Below are 18308 nucleotides of genomic sequence, written 5' to 3' on the forward strand. Positions count from 1 at the left end.
CTTCTTTCCTTCCTTCCTTCCTTCCTTCCTTTCTTTCTTTCTTTCTTTCTTTCTTTCTTTCTTTCTTTCTTTCTTTCTTTCTTTCTTTCTTTCTTCTTTTCTTTTTCTTTTTTGTCAGTTATGGGGCTTGAACTCAGGGCCTTGGTACTATTCCTGAGCTTTTGGGTCCAAGGCTAGTACTCTACCACTTTAACCACAGCTCCACTTCCCATTTCTGGTGGTTAATTGGAGATAAAGAGTCTCATGGTGTTTCTTGCCTGGGCTGGCTTTGAACTGCACCCTCAGATCTCAACCTCCTAAGTAGCTAGGATTATATAGAAGTGAGCCACCATATCTGGCTTCCATTTTCTTGTTAATTCAAATTCCTCCTCTGACAGAGCAAGGACCACTATAGGACACTTCTAAGAGCTTCAAAGCTATTCAAAGCCGTTTCGGTCACTCTGGATGAGAGTGACTGTCTTATTTCCCAGAGTGCATTTGATCACTGGTGTGAATTGATGAGTTGGCCTTTGTCTTTTGGCAGCCAAATGTGGATGAGATAGAAAGGGAGGAGAGCCACTTTCACTTCCTGGGCCTGATGCTGCACCCTGCTGGGGAGAACCTAGGTGACTGCTTGTTCCCAGAGCTGCCTGTTCTTCATTCAGAAGGAGGGGACAGAGGACTGGAATGGCATAGCCTTCTCTCCTTGTCTGTTGATATCTGAGTGGCTAATGAGCAGAGTAGTTCCTCAGATGCCCAATTCACTGCCCCTAAGACAGTGGTCATTGCACTCATTTAGCCCCAGAAGTCTATAATTGCACCCTTTTTCACAACCCCCCTTGTTGCCTCCAAGTTGGATTTCCCTGACATAGCCCTGAAGGAGCAGGAGCAGGGTAGTCTGTACCCCTTCCCACCCCCCACAACAACACAACAAGACTCAGCCTGTTAATTGCTTCCTTCCTACTGAGAAGGTAGCTAGCTGACTACACCTGCTGAGATTGTTCTAACTTAGGCCTGCAGAGCTGATGAAAGGGTGCTACTTCTTTTGAAGTTCAATAAGAGCTAACGTTTATTGAGTGCTTGCTGTGTGGAGTTCAGCATTGTGCTGACCTCAATTAGGTCAGTTAATCCACAAGTGAGAACTAAGGAGCAGAGAAGTATCAGCTAGTGAGAGCTAGCGGCCATTGAAATTCTGTCTCACTTATAACAGAGGCCATACTCAACTTTCCCTAATCTAGGTCTCTAGTACTCCCAGCCTTCCCTGCCAATACTCCCTACCCCTCTCTCTATTCTGTTTAGAATTAAGCAGGAGACAATGATGTGGGACATCAAAGCTGGTATACTAGTTTGAAAGATTTAGAAACCACTTCTAGAAAGTTCTATCATCTACCCCCTCAAGTGGACCTACATATACAAGGAAATTTGCAAAAATGGATAGAAATGGGTCAAGGACAGGTTACAGAAGGGTAAGATTTGCCGCCTAAATCCTTCCTTTTTATTCTTTGAAGTTAGTAAAAATATAATGCTTCCAATGCTTCATTATAATTTAAAATAAAATTGCCAGGTATACTGAATGCAAATGTTATGTCAGATTTTTTTTAACTGTAAAATTGAAACATCCATATTGCAGAAAGTTAGGGAAATACAAAAGAGTTAGAACAAAAATAAATCTTGTATATATTCCCCATCACCCGTAGGCAACCTTAGTTAATATTTTTCTGGGTTTCCTTCCAGACTCCTCTTTATATAAATATGAATATATTTTCTAAGTGGGATGTCTGTGATATAAAAATAAATAAATATACCTGGATTTTGCAGGATATTATGTCCACCAGCATGTTTCCCTGTCCTTATTTTTGTTTTGAAAATTCCATTTTTAATGGCAGCAGAATGTCTGATAATAATTTATTCAGCCATGTTTCCAATATCGTGGGGTTTCCCCGATTTTTCTTTTTTACCATTACAGGAAATTCTATCTGTCTCATTAGTTCTTCAAATTGCTTACTGTAAATGGAATTACTGGGCCAAACAGAACACTAAAATAATCTTTAAACATTTTTTTCTATATCGAAGTTAGCAGTTCTAAGTATCACTACATATGATTGGCCAAATAAAATGTTAAGCTTATTCTAAATGTGTCCTTGTTAGTTTTATGGCCAAAGACCTTTCAACAAGATAATCACATTGACTTGAACAAATAAATCTTTTAAAAAATAAAAACAGCTCAAAAATATTCCTAGTTATGCATGACAGAGGATGTTTGAAAGCTTCAGAAAACCTTGAATTCATTGTGATTGAAAATAAAATCTTGAAAAACAGAAAAAGAATCCTGAACAAGGGTAAATCTCACCATAAGAAATACAGAGAATGTTGAATTTGAAGTGTTCAGTGTGAAGAGATTCGTGAATCCTTGATTCATTACTTTCTAAAAGCTTTTTATATGTCAGCTTCCTGATGTTTTTATGTTTTCTGCTGCATTTAGCAAACCAGGTTAAATGTGGAAGATAGACTGTAGGAGGGACATAGTACTTTGATGAGTCACTATACTTAATCTTCTATCGTTAGGGAGCCAATTATCTACCACCTGGTCTATGTAGGCCCTTACTTTCTTTCCTCTTCCTAATAGTTAACCAGATTTATGCTCGTTTAACATCTCCTTCAAACCTAGAGTGGACGTGAGCAGAAGACATGACAGAATATAAACTTCAACTCTAAATGAAGCAGATGATCTGTCCTGCCTGGGCAATTCCCATTAACAGTACCTACCACCCTGAAAGAACACAGCTGGGTGCTGAGAAGACAAATCAGCCTAGGCAGATGCCGACAAGGCCCTGGATGCTTCACTGCTGCGCCAGAGAAGGCACAGGTTCAGCAGCTGACATCAGAAACAGTAGTGAGCTCACAGTGCATCTGACATTTACTGAATGTGTTCTACAAATTTCAAAGGGTCTGCACATCCTGAGGTTATTAGACCTCCTATTACTATGAAGACAGCACAAACTCTTAAATGCCTTGCCCAGCATCACAAATACTGCTAACAGCAAGATTAAATATCAAAGCCAGATAAACTCATTGGCAATACTTGCAACTCCCCATGCTACTTTTAACAACGAGATTGAACTGAGTACTTACTATTGTGTGCTGGGTACTTCACTGGATAACTGAGGATTGAAAAAACATAGATCTTACATTAAAGAACTCAAGATATATCAAGGGGGACAGATATAAACTGTAGCTGCAATACTAAATGACAGAAGCCCTAACTGAGATTCATGGTAGGGAAGTACTCTGGACTTCTAGTGTAGCCAGACTGTGTCCTACGAGTAAGGCCTTCAGACTTAACAAATGTCTTCTCCCAATCCTTATTTTAAACTCCCTAACTACAGACAATTCTTTTGACAGTACAACCTGTTAGATTAAGAACTTGGGCTTTAGTTAGGTGCTGGTGGCTCTCACTTGTAATCCTACTTATTCAGGAAGCTAAGATCTGAGGATCATGATTTAAAGCTAGCCTATGCAGAAAAGTCTATGAGTCTCTTATTTTCAATTAATCACCAAAAAGCTGGAAGTAGAGCTGTAGTTCAAGAAGTAGAGCACTAACTTTGAGCATAAAAGCTCAAGGATAGCATCCAGACCCTGAGTTCAGGACTAGCATGGATATATGTGCACACACATACACGTCACGTGTGCTTGTGTGCACAACCATGCACACTCACACAAAACTTGGGCTTTGTATCTGTTGGGAATGTGTTTAAAAGCTGGCTCGCAAAAGACAACACTACTACCCTGTTGGTGAGAATGTAAGCTGGTTCAACAACGCAGTAAGGCAGGATGGAGGTTCCTCAAAAGACTAAACATAAACCTAACCTATGATCCAGCAATCCTATCCCTGGGCATTTACCCAAATGAACACAAACAAAGTCACACTAAAGCTACCAGCACAACAATGTTCACTGCAGCATTATTTACCATAGCTAAGATATGGAACCAACCCAGTAAGTAGATAAATGGATCAAGAAAATGTGGTATATATACACAATGGAATGCTATGCTTTCATCAGAAAAATAACATCACCCCATTTGTAAGAAAATGAAAAAATGTGGAAGAAGTCATATTAAGTAAGCCAGACCCAAAGAAACATAGGCTCCATTGTTTCACTTATTTGTAATAATTAGTATTTGTCTAGGATAGTCCTAGTAGAAGATCACAATAGCTCAATTGCTATGTACATATGACCATATAAAATGATGCTAATCCAAATGAATTCCAAGATATGGAAACAAGAGGTTTTTGTTGTTGTTATTTTTAATGTACTGTGTGAAGTAATTTCTTTTTGTCTTTCCTTTTGATTTATATCTTGTCACTGCTTTTGATTTTGGTACCCTGTGTCTTCTATATACAATTAGGGAAGGGAAGAGGAATCACAAAATAGTTAGACAAAAGACAAAGGGTGAACCAAGATGGAAGGGGTAACAACATTTGACAAGAAATATACTCATTACCTTATATATGTAACTGTCACCTCTCTGTATATCACCTTTATAGTACAACTAAATTTTTAAAAAGGAAAACTAAGGACAAAAATTTAAAAAGTAAAAGCTGGCTCTGACACTTTACAAACTTCTGAATGAATTGATCTTTAACAAGTGACCTTGACCAACTTGTATGACTTCTCTAGACCCCCAGTCTAGTGGAAATCATGTCTAGTTGAAATTATAATAGCAGTATTTATCATGTAACTCTGAGAACTAAATGAGGAAATGCCAAGCACACAGCAGAAACTCAATTCAATTGTCAAGATGGTGATGATGGTACTTTGATGGTTGGAGAAGAGGTACAGATTGGAAAAGGAGTTACAGGAATGATAGACAGACAAGACAATTTTTAAATAATTTGTACCTTGTGGATTTGAGTTAGAAATCAAGGAGTTGGCAGCAAGTTGGACAGCCACAGTTTAGAAAGATAAGAGAGGAGTCTTGGTCTTCCACAAAAGTCAAGAAAGCTAGATAACTGTGAAGAGTAGCATCCCTGGACAGTGATGATGTTATCAGAGAGCCAATCATCCTGATTCTATTACCTAAACTAGACTAGTATATCCAAGAGCTCTACTGGCCCTACCAGCCTTTCTGGGAGCCATCCTAGCCTACCCTAGCTTAAACATAACCATTTAAGTCATAGGTCCAAATCCAGAATTCTGATTCTCTGCTTATCACTATTCACTATTGCATAATGTAGTATCAAGGAGGATGTCTCAGGCTCTTCAAGTTCAAATCTTGACTCTGATGCTTACTAAAATTTTAACCTAGCAAACACTTTTTCTCAGATTGATTGTCTATTTGTAATATGGATAATATTATTTATGGTATATGGTTTTTGTGAGTTTTGTTTAGAATTATGTCTGGTATAGAATTCAAGTGCTCAGTAAATGCTATTATAGTTTTCTCCCTGAAAATTCCATTTCTAACAAATGATAAGTGAAGAAACATATTAAAATTATGAATCACATGAAATACTAGGTGATTTGTACATTCTAATTACCAGTTTTAATTCCATGTTCCCTCAAGCACAGATGATTGAGAGTTCTGTTTTGAGACTTTGTTTGTAAAAAATACAAACAATGTCAGAGTATCCATTAGTAAAGAAGTAGTACAGTACTAATTCATGATCCTTTGAAGTTTGGCTGTTAAATGTTCTCAATATTTGCCAAACCCTGTAAGTTGACAGATTCAAGAAAAGGTTTCATATGTTCATGTGTGTGATGACTTGGTCTTTCAGAAGTCCACATAATAGTATCTGGACACACACAGAGAAGAATTAACCCATTTGGAGAGAATGGCAATTTCTCACATAATAGTATCTAGACACACACACAGAAGAATTAACCCATTTGGAGAGAATGGCAATTTCTCAGATCTAAACTAAAGAAGTTCTGTTATATGTGCTCCTACCCAAACAAGACTTCCTTGACTGCTTGCTTATATAGTAGAATTTTGGAGTTACTGTCTACTATTGTTTTGTCCTGAGCTTCATAAATAAACATGAAGTGGTGACCATGTTTATTTATTATAAAAGTTGTATATTAGTTGGACACTGGTGGCTCACACCTATAATCTTTAGGTACTCAGGAGGCTGAGATTTGAGGATCATGGTTCAAAGCCAGCCCAGGCAAGAAAGTCTGTTAGACTCTGATCTTTAATAAACCACCAAGAAACTGGAAGTGGCACTGTGGCTTAAGTGGTACAGTGCTTGCCTTGAGCTGAAGAGCTGAGGAACTTCACCCACGCCTAGAGTTCAAGCCCCACTACTGACAAAAAACAAAAGTTATATACTCACTATAAAAGGGGAGCATAGCAATGCTTGGTAAGAAATGTACGCATTATCCTGCCCATGTAATTGTAACCCCTCTGTACAGTATGTTCACAAATAAAATTAAAAAAAGGGGAGCATAGAAACAAAGCAAAGGAAGAAAGTAATTATAATTCAGAGAAATCCAAGTTTAATGTATTTTTATCACCTGTATTTGAAATGTATGAAAACTACTTGGTTTTGAAGTAGGTATTATGGCCAGAGCAATTTGAGAATTAAGGATTGCTTTATGTTGGGATTTGGTTCAGAGACTGGGGACATAGTTCACCCTTTTCTCATCTTAAAGATTAGAAGAAGCCAAGGATGGAAGACACATTGAGGAGATGGATTACTAAGTGGTTTGGAGAAGAGAGAAATGTGGCAGAGGAAAAGATAAGTATAGAAGGTAACAAAGACTTCTATCATTGATCGAATCTAGTCAGTTTTCCCTGATCCCACTTCTTGGCTATACCCCAATCTTCAGACCTACATGTCCAGTTTTGCAATGTCTAGTTTTGCAATGCCCAGTTTGAGTAAAAGTCCTACTATCAAGAACACTCACCCCTTTATGTCACTTGCCTATAATCCCAGCACTCAGGAGGATGAAGCAAGAGGCTCATGACTTTGAGGCAAGTCTGGGCCTCATAGTGCCACCCTGCCTCAGGGAGGGAAGGAAGGAAGGAAGGAAGGAAGGAAGGAAGGAAGGAAGGAAGGAAGGAAGGAAGGAAGGTAGGAAGGAAGGAAGGAAGGAATGAAAAGAATTCCCATCTTGGATATTTGATCACCTTGCTCTGCCTTTAGCAAAAACTCCTGTTAGTTATGTTGGTAACCAGAATCTCTGATTTTTTTCTTTTTCATTCTTTCTTTTTTTACCAGTCCTGGGACTTGAACTCTGGGCCTGGGTGCTGTCCCTGAACTTCTTGCTCAAGGCTAGCACTCTACCACTTGAGCCACAGCTCTACTTCAGGCTTTTTCTGTGAACAATTAGAAATAAGTGTTTAATGAACTTTCCTGCCCAGGCTGGCTTTGAACCATGATCCTCCTGAGGAGCTGGGATTCCAGATATGAGCTACCAGTGCCCAGCTCTCTGATGTTTATCTTTTGGTTATTTTCCATCTTCTATCCCTTACCATCACCATCCCTTCCCTGCTCTTTAAGTCTCACTTGTCCATGCTGTATTCAAAATCCAGCTCATTTCTCTTTTTCTCTACTGCAATAGTTTGTCCTTTTGTTAAGTAAAATTACCTTTACCACTGTAACCAGTGTCAAACTCTGTTTGTTTTTTTTTGACAGAAGTTAGTCAGGACCTGATACCCACTACAAGTCTAGAAATGATTGATTTTGTTGTAAAGACTAAAATAAAAAAGGAGGGGGAACCCAAACAGACTCATGTGAATACCATTTGTACCTAGTTACTATTGGGCACATCAACAATTATATATGTTAATATTAAACATATAGCTAATTAACTTTGATAACAGCCTTCAGCTCAGTTGAGGTGTGAGCCCTCTTTATAGTCTATTCACTTGGGTAATTCATTTGTAACTTTAAAAACTCAGATGATTGCTTTCAAGCTTCTTAAGTAAGCAGTGTTACTACAGTGTCACCGTCCCCACGCAGTGCTGGAAGTGACTCATTTTCTTGTTAGCAGTGGGCTATATATACTCTAGAAAAATGAGTTGGCATTTCTAAGAATACCTGATAGAAAAGAACAGAAGTTTTCCTTTCTCTTCCTGTCATCTGAACCTCTCAAATCATAGGCAGTAGTGCCATGTGTAGGAAACTAAAATATGTACTTGTGCTCAGAAGCACCTGGCAGGGAGGATGTTTATTTTCTGTTTCTTTCTGGTATCAAATCATAACTTTAATTCTAAAGAAATTTTATTTATAGATGCATAATTGTGATTAGATATTCTTCAGCCTGCAAACCCATATAGAGCTATTAACTAGGACTAGGAGTATGACTATGGTGCTAGAGCACCTGCCTAGCAAGCACTGAGGCCCTGAGTCCAATCCCCACTTCAAACAAAACAAGCAACAACAAAAAAATACTAAGAACTTAAAACAAAAATAGGTTCTTCTTTCTGTAAAAGCTTGTGTTTTGATCCTTAGACTGAAAACTCAGGCTAGATTTGAAGGAATCACAGAACTACCAGTCATTCACAAGGTATTTTATTATCACCGTTTGGATCTATATATACCTGAAAAAGACAGACAGGTGAAAGAATGAGTTTTTGTTTTAAACCCAGCCATTGCATGGTTGGTGGGAATATAAATTTGTTATACCACTCGGAAAGCAGTATGGAGGTTCTACAAAAAATTATACATAGAACTATTATATTATCCAGTGATTCCACTGTTGGACATTTATCCAAAAGATTATAAACCAGGATACAGTAAAGCCACAAGCACAGCCATGTTCACTACAGCACTATTTACCAAAGCCAAGGTATGAAATCATCCCAGGTGCTCCTGAGTAGATGAATGGAACAAGAAAACATGGTATATATACACAATGAAATTTTCCTCATCTATTAGAAAGAAAGATATTGTACGATTTGCAAAGAAATGGAAGGACCTTGAAAAAATTGAGTTACATGAAATAAGGCCCTGAGAGACAAATGGTGCATGCTTTCCTTCATATATGAAAGCTAGAATTAGTTTATAAGTCAATATGTTGGGTGGTATACAAGTGTATTCAAATGTGTATTCAAATTAAGTGAAATATGGTAGATTTAAGGGAGAACTCAAACATTGTAATTCTTGTTGTTGTTGTTGTTGTAACCACAAGTATTTATTGATGGGTCAAAGTATACAATAAGGCACAACTTTGGATTGAAACAATTTGCACTACAGCCAAAAGGGAGGAAAGCCATAATTTGGGGGAACTTTAAATATGCAAATCAGAGTCTCTGAAGTACCTTGCTAAAAGATCAACCAGACAATTATTCCCTTTTATACAATTGTAATGTAACATCACTGGATCACAGAGTCAGACTGCTACTTCATAAACAATTCTTCATTCATTTCTATTTGAGCCATACAACCTGGCCACTCATCTATTCTCCACCATTCCCTTGGCAGTGGATTTTTTTGGGGGTCGTGGGGCTTGAACTTGAGCGCTGCCCCTCAGCTCTTCAGCTCAAGGCTAGCACTCTACCTCTTTAAACCAAGCACCACTTCTGGTTTCCCGGTGGTTAATTGGAGATGAGTCTCAGGACTTTCCTGCCTTGGCTGGCTTTGAAATGTGATCCTCAAATCTTAGCCTCCTGAGTAGCTAGGATTACAGGCGTGAGCCACCAGCGGTGCCTGGCTTTGCAGTGGATTTTTTTAAAACACAACTGCTTTCCCAAAGAATTGTTTACATATCTTGGACAGCTTTCCAAAGCAAGGACACAAGCAAGCAAGCAGTAAATCAGAGAACATTAGCCAAGGACCGATATATGAATAAATACTCGGACAGCAATCAGCTGATCCAATCAAGTCTATACTAAGCTGACTCTGGCAGTAAAAGAATAGTTGTTCTGGCTCCCTCAAACACCTTGAACACCACTTTAGGTTGTGCCACCACTACCAGACTCCTCGTTTCTGAGGGATTTGCAGTGGTCCACAGTAGGAGCAAGGAAACTAATGTAATCAGGCAGCTAATGATTGAATGCATTCAATGCTTTGGATGTGTAGTAGAAGCTGACTATGGCTTCCACCACTGACATCTGCCCATGTGTAAAATTCATAAAGAATTTGTGTGCAAACCTTCAAGACACAATGTTCAATTCTTTTAGACTGGGATAAGTTAGGCACTTCTGAAACACTAGTCTTTCTGCTTGGGAGTATGAAGTGGAAATGAATTCAGGGCATGCAACATGAAGGCATAACCCACACTGCAAAGTAGCCTCCTAGGGCGTCCATGTTAAAAAAAAAAATCACAAGACGGTTCCCAGCATACTGTCAGAGCAGCCACGGTGGTGGTGACAGTGTCCTAAAGCTAAGCAAACTTGCAGGCAGGGTCGTTTTCTGAACAGTCAACAATGCCCTTAGAGGAAGAGCGAGGCAGGTATATAAAGTTGAGAATCAAAGCCCAGCAATACATTGACCAGGGCTGTCACCTAGCACACAGCTCTGCTCTTCCTGCCAAGGCCGCCTTTCAAGAATAGCTCTTAGAAGCCTTTTGATGACACAATAGGACAAGGGACTATGAAAGGCTCCAACACTTCCAAGAGAAGTGTTGGTTACTGAAAGCTCCTGGAAAGGTAACATCCAGAGACCCATTAACCATTAAATGAAGGTAGATTAAAAACTGCCAGACCACCGAACCATCCTGCCAAGTCAGAAAGAGATTGAACAGGCATAGCTTGGGTGCCAAGTAGTACCAAGGGATTTGAGCCTCAATAAAAAGCAGAGGAAAGCTGAAAGGCTATTGGGTGCTAGGTGGAAAGCAGGGAGCAAAGGACACATACAAGGACCCAGGGCATGGTGGAGCCTCACTGGAGGGGAGGCAGCATGGCTTGTCTACATCCAGTGAGAGCTTTGCTGGCTGGTTCTTGGTGTGAGTCCCTCTCATACTGTCTCACACTGGCTAGAGGTGGAGTGTCAGCAGTAGAGAGAGGAAGGTCATATTTCTATATGGAGAATGGTACGTGGATACTGAACAGAAATAGACTGGGAAGGGTGGAGGACACGATGCCGTAATGCCCTGTTTATAGACCAAAGGCAAGTTTGTGCGCACAGTACAGATTTGGGGTTGTCATGCAACAGCAGTAGTTCTCTGGGAGAAGGGGGTTGGTGGGTAGACATGGGGCTGGGGGGTAGGAGATGCCTACATTCCAGTTCTTAAATACTAGAAAGCAAGAACAACTTGGTCTTTTGTCCTTCAGTGAAGAAATCGGATGGTCATTTTCTGTTCCACACCCACCTTCTCCAAAACCTTAATAACTTCTGTGAAAGATATGGCACTGTCTCATCCTGATCGGCCTCCTGAATGGTCCTGTCTGCGATGCTGCTCAGCTGCTCCTCACTTCAACCATCATGCATAGGACCTGTTAACAACTTATCATGGGAGATCTTGTCATCTTTATCCAAATCCTATAGTTGAAAAGCAAAGTGCAGTTTGTTGCTTCGGCTGTTAAGTGGTTCTGGTCCATTGAGTCTTTGCTCTTTTCATTATCCTCAATGGGTCGGAAATGAGCCAAAGTCCTCATGAATCCCAAGAGGTTTACCCGGTCCTCTCCCTCTGAAAAAAAAGGCATTATGATCCTGCCCCCCCAGTGGGTTGATGGCAAGTTCTGGAATCCTCCGGAAATCTTCCCAGCTGAGAGTCCTTTTCTCTCCTTTGTCCAGGCTGGTGAACTGACTGTAGAGGCATGTGATCGGAAAACCACAACTCCTTCTTGATCTCCTCTAGCTCTTTGGCCCGCAGTAACCTGGAGGCCCAAGACCCTGCCTTGCAGGGAGCTCTCGGGGAGAGGGGACATCAGCAAACATTGTAATTTTTTTAGAAAGGCAAAGTCCAAGTTCAATAAAATAAACACCAGGAAATGGGTCCTTTGAAGGGGTCCAAGGGAAAGGATTATATGAATGAAGGGGAGAATGCAGTCAAGAATTCAATATATATCCTACAAAATTTTTAAAAAGTGAGGGAAGGTGTACGTGGAAAGGGATGGGTGAGACTATTGAAAGGGGTGATATTGATAAAGATGCATTGTATTCATAAACCGCTTTGTTAAATGGCAACGTCATGCAACTACTTAAAGTTAATAGAATAAAATAAATAAAATCTAGCCATGAAAATTATACAGGATGAAAATTAGTCATGCACATGTTAAAATGTGACTCGGTCTAAGAGTGTTCCCTTGTGGAAATTGGAATTGTGGAGAATCAATGGTAACACCTTTTGGGGACAAGACTGGTTAGTTTATGTCTTGAGGTCAGCTTAGAAACTGGCTTGATTGACCAGGTAAGAAAACTATCAATTCAACTTCTCAGGCTAGTTCTCTCTAGAATAGAAGTAAGAAACAGGAGCACCAGAGAAACAGAAATCAATTTTTCAGAATATATTCACTTAAGTCAAAGGAAATAGATCCTCTCTTCTGCAAGGCTTTCTTAGATGTTTATTTTCACCATATTTAAGAAAGCTTGATTCTTTTCTCATTTTAGAGATTAGGAGAAGTCAAGGATGGAAGTGACACTGTAATGGGGAGACATTAACATTCTTCAAAACAGAGGAACAATAGCTCAATATGGAGAGAAGAATTAGTAAAACAAAAGCAAACAAAACAAAAACAGAAAAGAGCTCAAAGCTCATTGCAATCCAGGTCATTTGGCTTAAGGAAAAGGTCCCACCTACCACAACAGCTGTGCAACCATATTAAAGCAGGAAGCTTTATAACATGATAATGGGATGATAATGATTACCTTAGATCCACAAGATAGAAATGCTTGTTGCTAAACAACATATTCCATGGTTAAATATGAGAAATACCAGATTCAATAAAAATAAATCCGTTTCTTTACAACTTCGTCTAACCCTTAAGATGTTAAAAACATGCAATTACTTTCCAAGAGTTAAATACAACACAGCGTTCCCTAAACTTTATTTTTTGGCCACAAAACTTTTGTCTTATTGGGTTTTGTTTTTGGATATACCTCATAAAATCCAGTTAACTAGAAACACACACTGAGAAACATTGCACTAACTTTTTCAAGAATAAATTTTATTCTGTGCATCAATCTGTAACCCAAATTACAAATTTTAGGAGGATTTCTACTCAGGTCAGACATCTCATTGTACAGTTAAAATTTGTTCTAGCTTTTTTTTTTTTTTGGGTCCGGTCATGGGGCCTGAACTCTGGGCCTGGGCACTGTCCCTCAGCTCTTCATCTCAAGGCTAGTGCTCTACCACTTCATTGGTAGAAAGTCCTTTGAAGTTTGTCTTTCTTCTTTTTGCTTATGTGGTGCTGAGGAATCGAACCCAGGGCCTCATGCATGCAAGGCAAGCACTCCTACCACTGAGCCACCTTCCCAGCCCCTTGTGCTAGCTTTTTAAAAAAATGTTTGAGGGATAATAGTCAAGCATGCCTCACTAAAAAAAAAAACAAAAAAACAAAAAACAAAACAAACATTGGTAGAAAGTCCTTTGAAGTTTGTCTTTCTTAAGCCAGCACAACAAATACAATAGGTACTTCTCAGAGAGATGCTTTCATCATTCTAGCTCCAAAAGACAATGTTTTGTTGTAAATTTTAACAAAAGAATATCTACTTTAGTACTATTTACTCCCTCTACTTGTGTGTGTGTGTGTGTGTGTGTGTACTGGTGCTTGAATTCAGGGCCTTGTGCTGTCACATAGCTGGTCCTCTACCACTTGAGCCAAATCTTCATTTCCAGTTTTTTGTTGTTGTTGTTGTTGATTTAGAGATAAAGAGTCTCATGGGCTTTTCTGTTCCAGATGGCTTACCAACAGGATTCTCAGATCTCAACCTCCTGAGTAGCTAAGATTTTGGATGTAAGCCTTTGGAACCCAGCTTTCTACTTTATTTTAACATACTCTGTGCCTTCTAAACTTCTAGAATGACCAGATATTTTAAGGATTGGATTTATCCATTATATACACAGCAGTGTTGAATAAGTTCCACATATACAACAGTAGTTTTATCTGAAAGTATCTTTTATATCCTCTCTTTTTTATAGCATAAAATTGGAAAGTGAGTACCCAGGTGGGGACTGTATTTCTTCACACCCACTCTCCCCTTCCCTTTGCAGCTCACAGCCATGTAGTTAAATCCTGGCTAAAGGATGGCTTGGGGCACTGAAGTGAGTCCCTCCTCCTGTCATAATCAGTATTCTCTACTCCTTTGAATATTGACATTCAGAGCCATGTTGGAAATCTCACATTGAAGATGACAAACCCTCCATTAGACTGAGTCCCTGAATTACTGTAATATAACACACCCTGCCCAACACACACACACACACACACACACACACACACCAACTACCACAACCTCTACTCGACCTAGAGCTATACTGGATTTTTATGTGAGCATTTTTATGTTAAGCTTAAAATGGCTAAGGCAAAAGGAGGCTGGTGTTTAAATGGTCAAATGTGGTTAGAGCTACACCTTGAGTAGGGCAAAGGTCACAGCAGCCCTAGGCCTTGTGGTAATGCTGCAGCTTACACTTCTATTTTTAAATATCATTGAAATTCAATTTTCAAGTTTCTTTCTTGAATAAAGATAACCCAAGGGAGCCTATAAAAGATGCTGGCAGGGTTGAATCCTTTCAAGTGTGATTATCTTAGGATCCTGCATGGATATGCCTTGTCTTGACCTTTAGAAAGACCCTGACTTTAGTCATTTTGGAAAAACCTATCTCATTTTCTTAAAGATGCCAGATGAATTAAAGTTTCAGAAGCTGTGCCTATTATGTGGTTGTACATATATCTTGATATCTGAGCATCAATTGATTTAGCAAGCTTTGATTGGGTATCTACTCTGTGTCCAGAGAAGCAAGAAAAGATAGAACAGGAGACTTGAAAGCCACACTTCTAAGCAGAGGTGGGAAGCAAGCCATGTTCATCTTCAGTGCTAGCCCTGATGCTACTGTGTCCATGTCCTTCTGCTCACCTCTTGATTTCAGTGACCTCATACAAATATAAGACCTTTCAAAACAATGCCCAGGGCTCCAGATCAGTGGTTCTATGAGTGTTGTCTCCAACCTGCAATATCCAAATCATCTGTTGGAAATGCAGGGTCTGCTCTGGGGTGGGCCCAGCAACCTGTGCTATCCCAATTTCTCCAGGTGATTCAATTCCATTTAAAACTTGAGAATTAGTGGGAGCTGGTGGCTCACAGCTGTAATCCTAGCTACTCAGGAGGTTGATCTGAGGATCTCAGTTTGAAATCAGCCCAGGAAGAAAGTCCATATGATTCTTATCTCCAAATGACCATCCTCCCCACCACCAAAAAAAAGGCAGAGGTGTAGCTGTGGTTCAAGTGGTAGAGTTCTAGCCTTGAACAACAACAACAAAAAACTCAAGTAAAGCACCCATGTCCTGAGTTCAAGCTCTAGGACTAACCCAACAAAACCCCTGAAAACCATTGCCACTAGCCACCTACAACTCCTTTTTTTCTTCCTTAGATTGTAATTTCTTTCCTCCCCTTCTATCTGGACACTTTTTTCTGCTAAGATGACCAAGCAAAAGCTATATACTAATTTATGACAGTAGCTATTGATGACATTATTTTTAGTGACAGGCATTTTGAATGCCAGATTTCTAGTACCTACCTGTAAATTATACCTTAAACTTTATGGAATCATCCTTATGATGATGAGGCCATCATTCTTACCTATTGGCTCACTTCCAGCCCTAACCAAGTCCTGTACTTTACCAGACTCCAGTCCTCTCTTGGTACTTGGGTATCAAGTGCAGGCAATCTAAGGAAGCTAGAGGCCTGGGAAGATCATCTCAAAAGTGAGTCTGCTTTTCTCCTATCAGCCAGGACACACTTTTCTTCAATACTGGGGCTTGGACTCAGGGCCTGGGCTCTCCTTAGCTTTTTCACTCAAGGTTGTTGTTCTACTATTGGAGCCACAGCTCTACTTCACATTTTTTGATGGTTAATTGGAGATAAGAGTCTCATAGAGTTTCTTGGCTGGGCTTGCTTCAAACTGTGATCCTCAGGTCTCATTCTCTTAAGAAACTAGGCTTTTAGGCATGACCCATCAGTGCCAAGCACAGTTTTAAAGGTTTATTAATTTTATTATCTTTTTAATTTTTTATCTTTAAGTAGTAATACAAAGGAGATGTCATTTAACAAAACAGTTTATGAATGCAATGCACTGTGATCAGTGTCATCCTCTTCAACATTCTTATCCCTCTTCAACCTACCCCTTTTTTATTATCTTTTACTAATTGTACAAAGGGCTGTTAATTTAACATGCCTGCTTATGAGTGTGGTGCATCTTAATCAACGCCCAGCACACATTTTTTTATGTGATAGTCACTCTTGGCCTAAGGTCTTGAACTGTTCAACTATGAATCAGCATAGTCTTCATATGATTGTCTTCATTAAAAAAAAACACATAGAATGAAAGAATCATGATTTATAATATTTCCTTGTTTTTTTTTCTGGTATGGTATTCAGTGTGAATATCTAGCTACCACAGGTGGAGTAGAATATGAAAATACCAACAGAATTAACCTTAAAGCAAGCTTCACAGAACTGTGTATGTCAGCTAAGTTTCTCCTAACTTTTCCAGCATTTGATGCTATACACAGTACAAATGGAGACCCATATACCATCTGTCTAAATTTCAATGCTATAGATCAACCTAGAAAACTATTTGATAAAATTTCCTTCTCCATTAGCAGGTACACATTTTAACAACTTGGAATACCAGGTTCAAGTCTTGGATTCTTAAATTCTATAGCAGTGCATGGAAACTCAATAGTGAGAGGTGAATTGTTCTCATCTGACCTCCTGTGTGTGTGCGCGCGCGTGTGCACGTGAATGTGCATCAATCTACACATCCAAGCATTGTCCCCAGATCCTTTCAACCTTTCTCAGTCTGAAGCCAGCTCAGCCAGGAAAGTCCATCAGACTCTTATCTTCAAAAAACCATCCTCCTCCCCAACCTCCACTCAATAAAAAGCCAGAGGTGGAGCTGTGGTTTAAGTGGTAGAGTACTAGCCTTGAGCAAAAAAAAGTTCAGTGAAAACACCAGGCCCTGAGTTCAAACCTTAGAACTAGCCCCCAAACCCCTGAAAATCATTTCCACTAGCCACCCATGCCTCCTTTTCTCTTCCTTAGGTTGTAATTTGGTATAAAGGAAGTCTTTCATGAGGTCAAACTAAACTAGAAATCATATACACCCAGAGCATGGTGTGTAAGTAGGAGCCTTAATTCTGAATTCTATCTGGGTTCTGAGTGTATCTGCATGGACCTACCAGAAGGGTCATTTGATGCCTCTAAAGCACAGGTCCTAGGACAAGGCCCTTCTTTGCTTTATCTAGAGCAGTTCTGCCTATACTCTAACCCAGATGCCCTGAGGGAAAAATGACTTTTATTCAGTTAAATTTGAGAAACACTGGATAGTGCTTAGCACTCTTGGAAATTTTCTAACCAACATCAGCTCCCTCTGCCCAACAAAATATCACAGACTTGGTGGCTTAAAAAATAGTTATTTATTTCTCCCTGTCTAGGCCTTGAAAAGTTCAAGATCAAGGTGTTAGCCAATATGGATTGATTTCCTGGTGAGGGTTCTCTTTCTGGTTTATAGATAGCCATCCTATCAATATGTCTTAAAGGGAGTGGGGCTTCCAGAGTAGGCTGTGATTTCTCTTTTTATAAGGGCACTTATTCTATCATGAGAGCTCCGCCCTCATGAAAACCTCATCACATCCCAAAGCCTCCACCTCCAAACACTACCACATTGAAAGTTTCAACATACATATGTCCAGGAGAACATAAACATTTAATCTATAATATAAAGACTGAGACTGTAAAATGAAAATAAATCTGTGTGACTTTAGCTCAGTATTATCTACATTATTTGCTTACAATTATTTTTGTGTATCAGTCCTGGGACTTGAGCTCAAGACTTGGGCACTGTCCCTGAGCTTTTGTGCCCAAGACTCGCACTGTACCCCTTAAGTAAAAGCTCCACTTCCAGATTTTTTGGTGGTTAATTGAAGATGAGACTCTCATGGACTTTCCTTCCCTGGGCTGGCTTTTTAACTGAATCATGACCCTTAGATTTCAGCCTTCTGAGTATCTAAGATTACAAGAATGCCACTAGTGGGCTGGGAAGGTGGCTCAGTGGTAGAGCGCTTGCCTTGCAAGCCTGAGGCCCTGGGTTCGATTTCTCAGCACCACATAAGCAAAAGAAAAAAAAAGCCGGAAGTGGCGCTGTGGCTCAAGTGGTAGAGTGCTAGCCTTGAGCTGAAGAGCTGAGGGACAGAGCTCAGACCCAGAGTTCAAGCCCCAC

The 18308-nt window shown here is 39.7% G+C and overlaps 1 pseudogene; it reads right to left on the minus strand.

The window, feature by feature from the left end:
- Positions 1 to 11195: 11195 nt before the first annotated feature.
- The window catches only part of LOC105982100, a 10973-nt pseudogene continuing 3860 nt past the window's right edge, over positions 11196 to 18308 (minus strand).

Source organism: Dipodomys ordii, unplaced genomic scaffold (genome assembly GCF_000151885.1).
Source record: "Dipodomys ordii isolate 6190 unplaced genomic scaffold, Dord_2.0 Scaffold1, whole genome shotgun sequence".
Lineage (NCBI taxonomy): Eukaryota > Metazoa > Chordata > Mammalia > Rodentia > Heteromyidae > Dipodomys > Dipodomys ordii.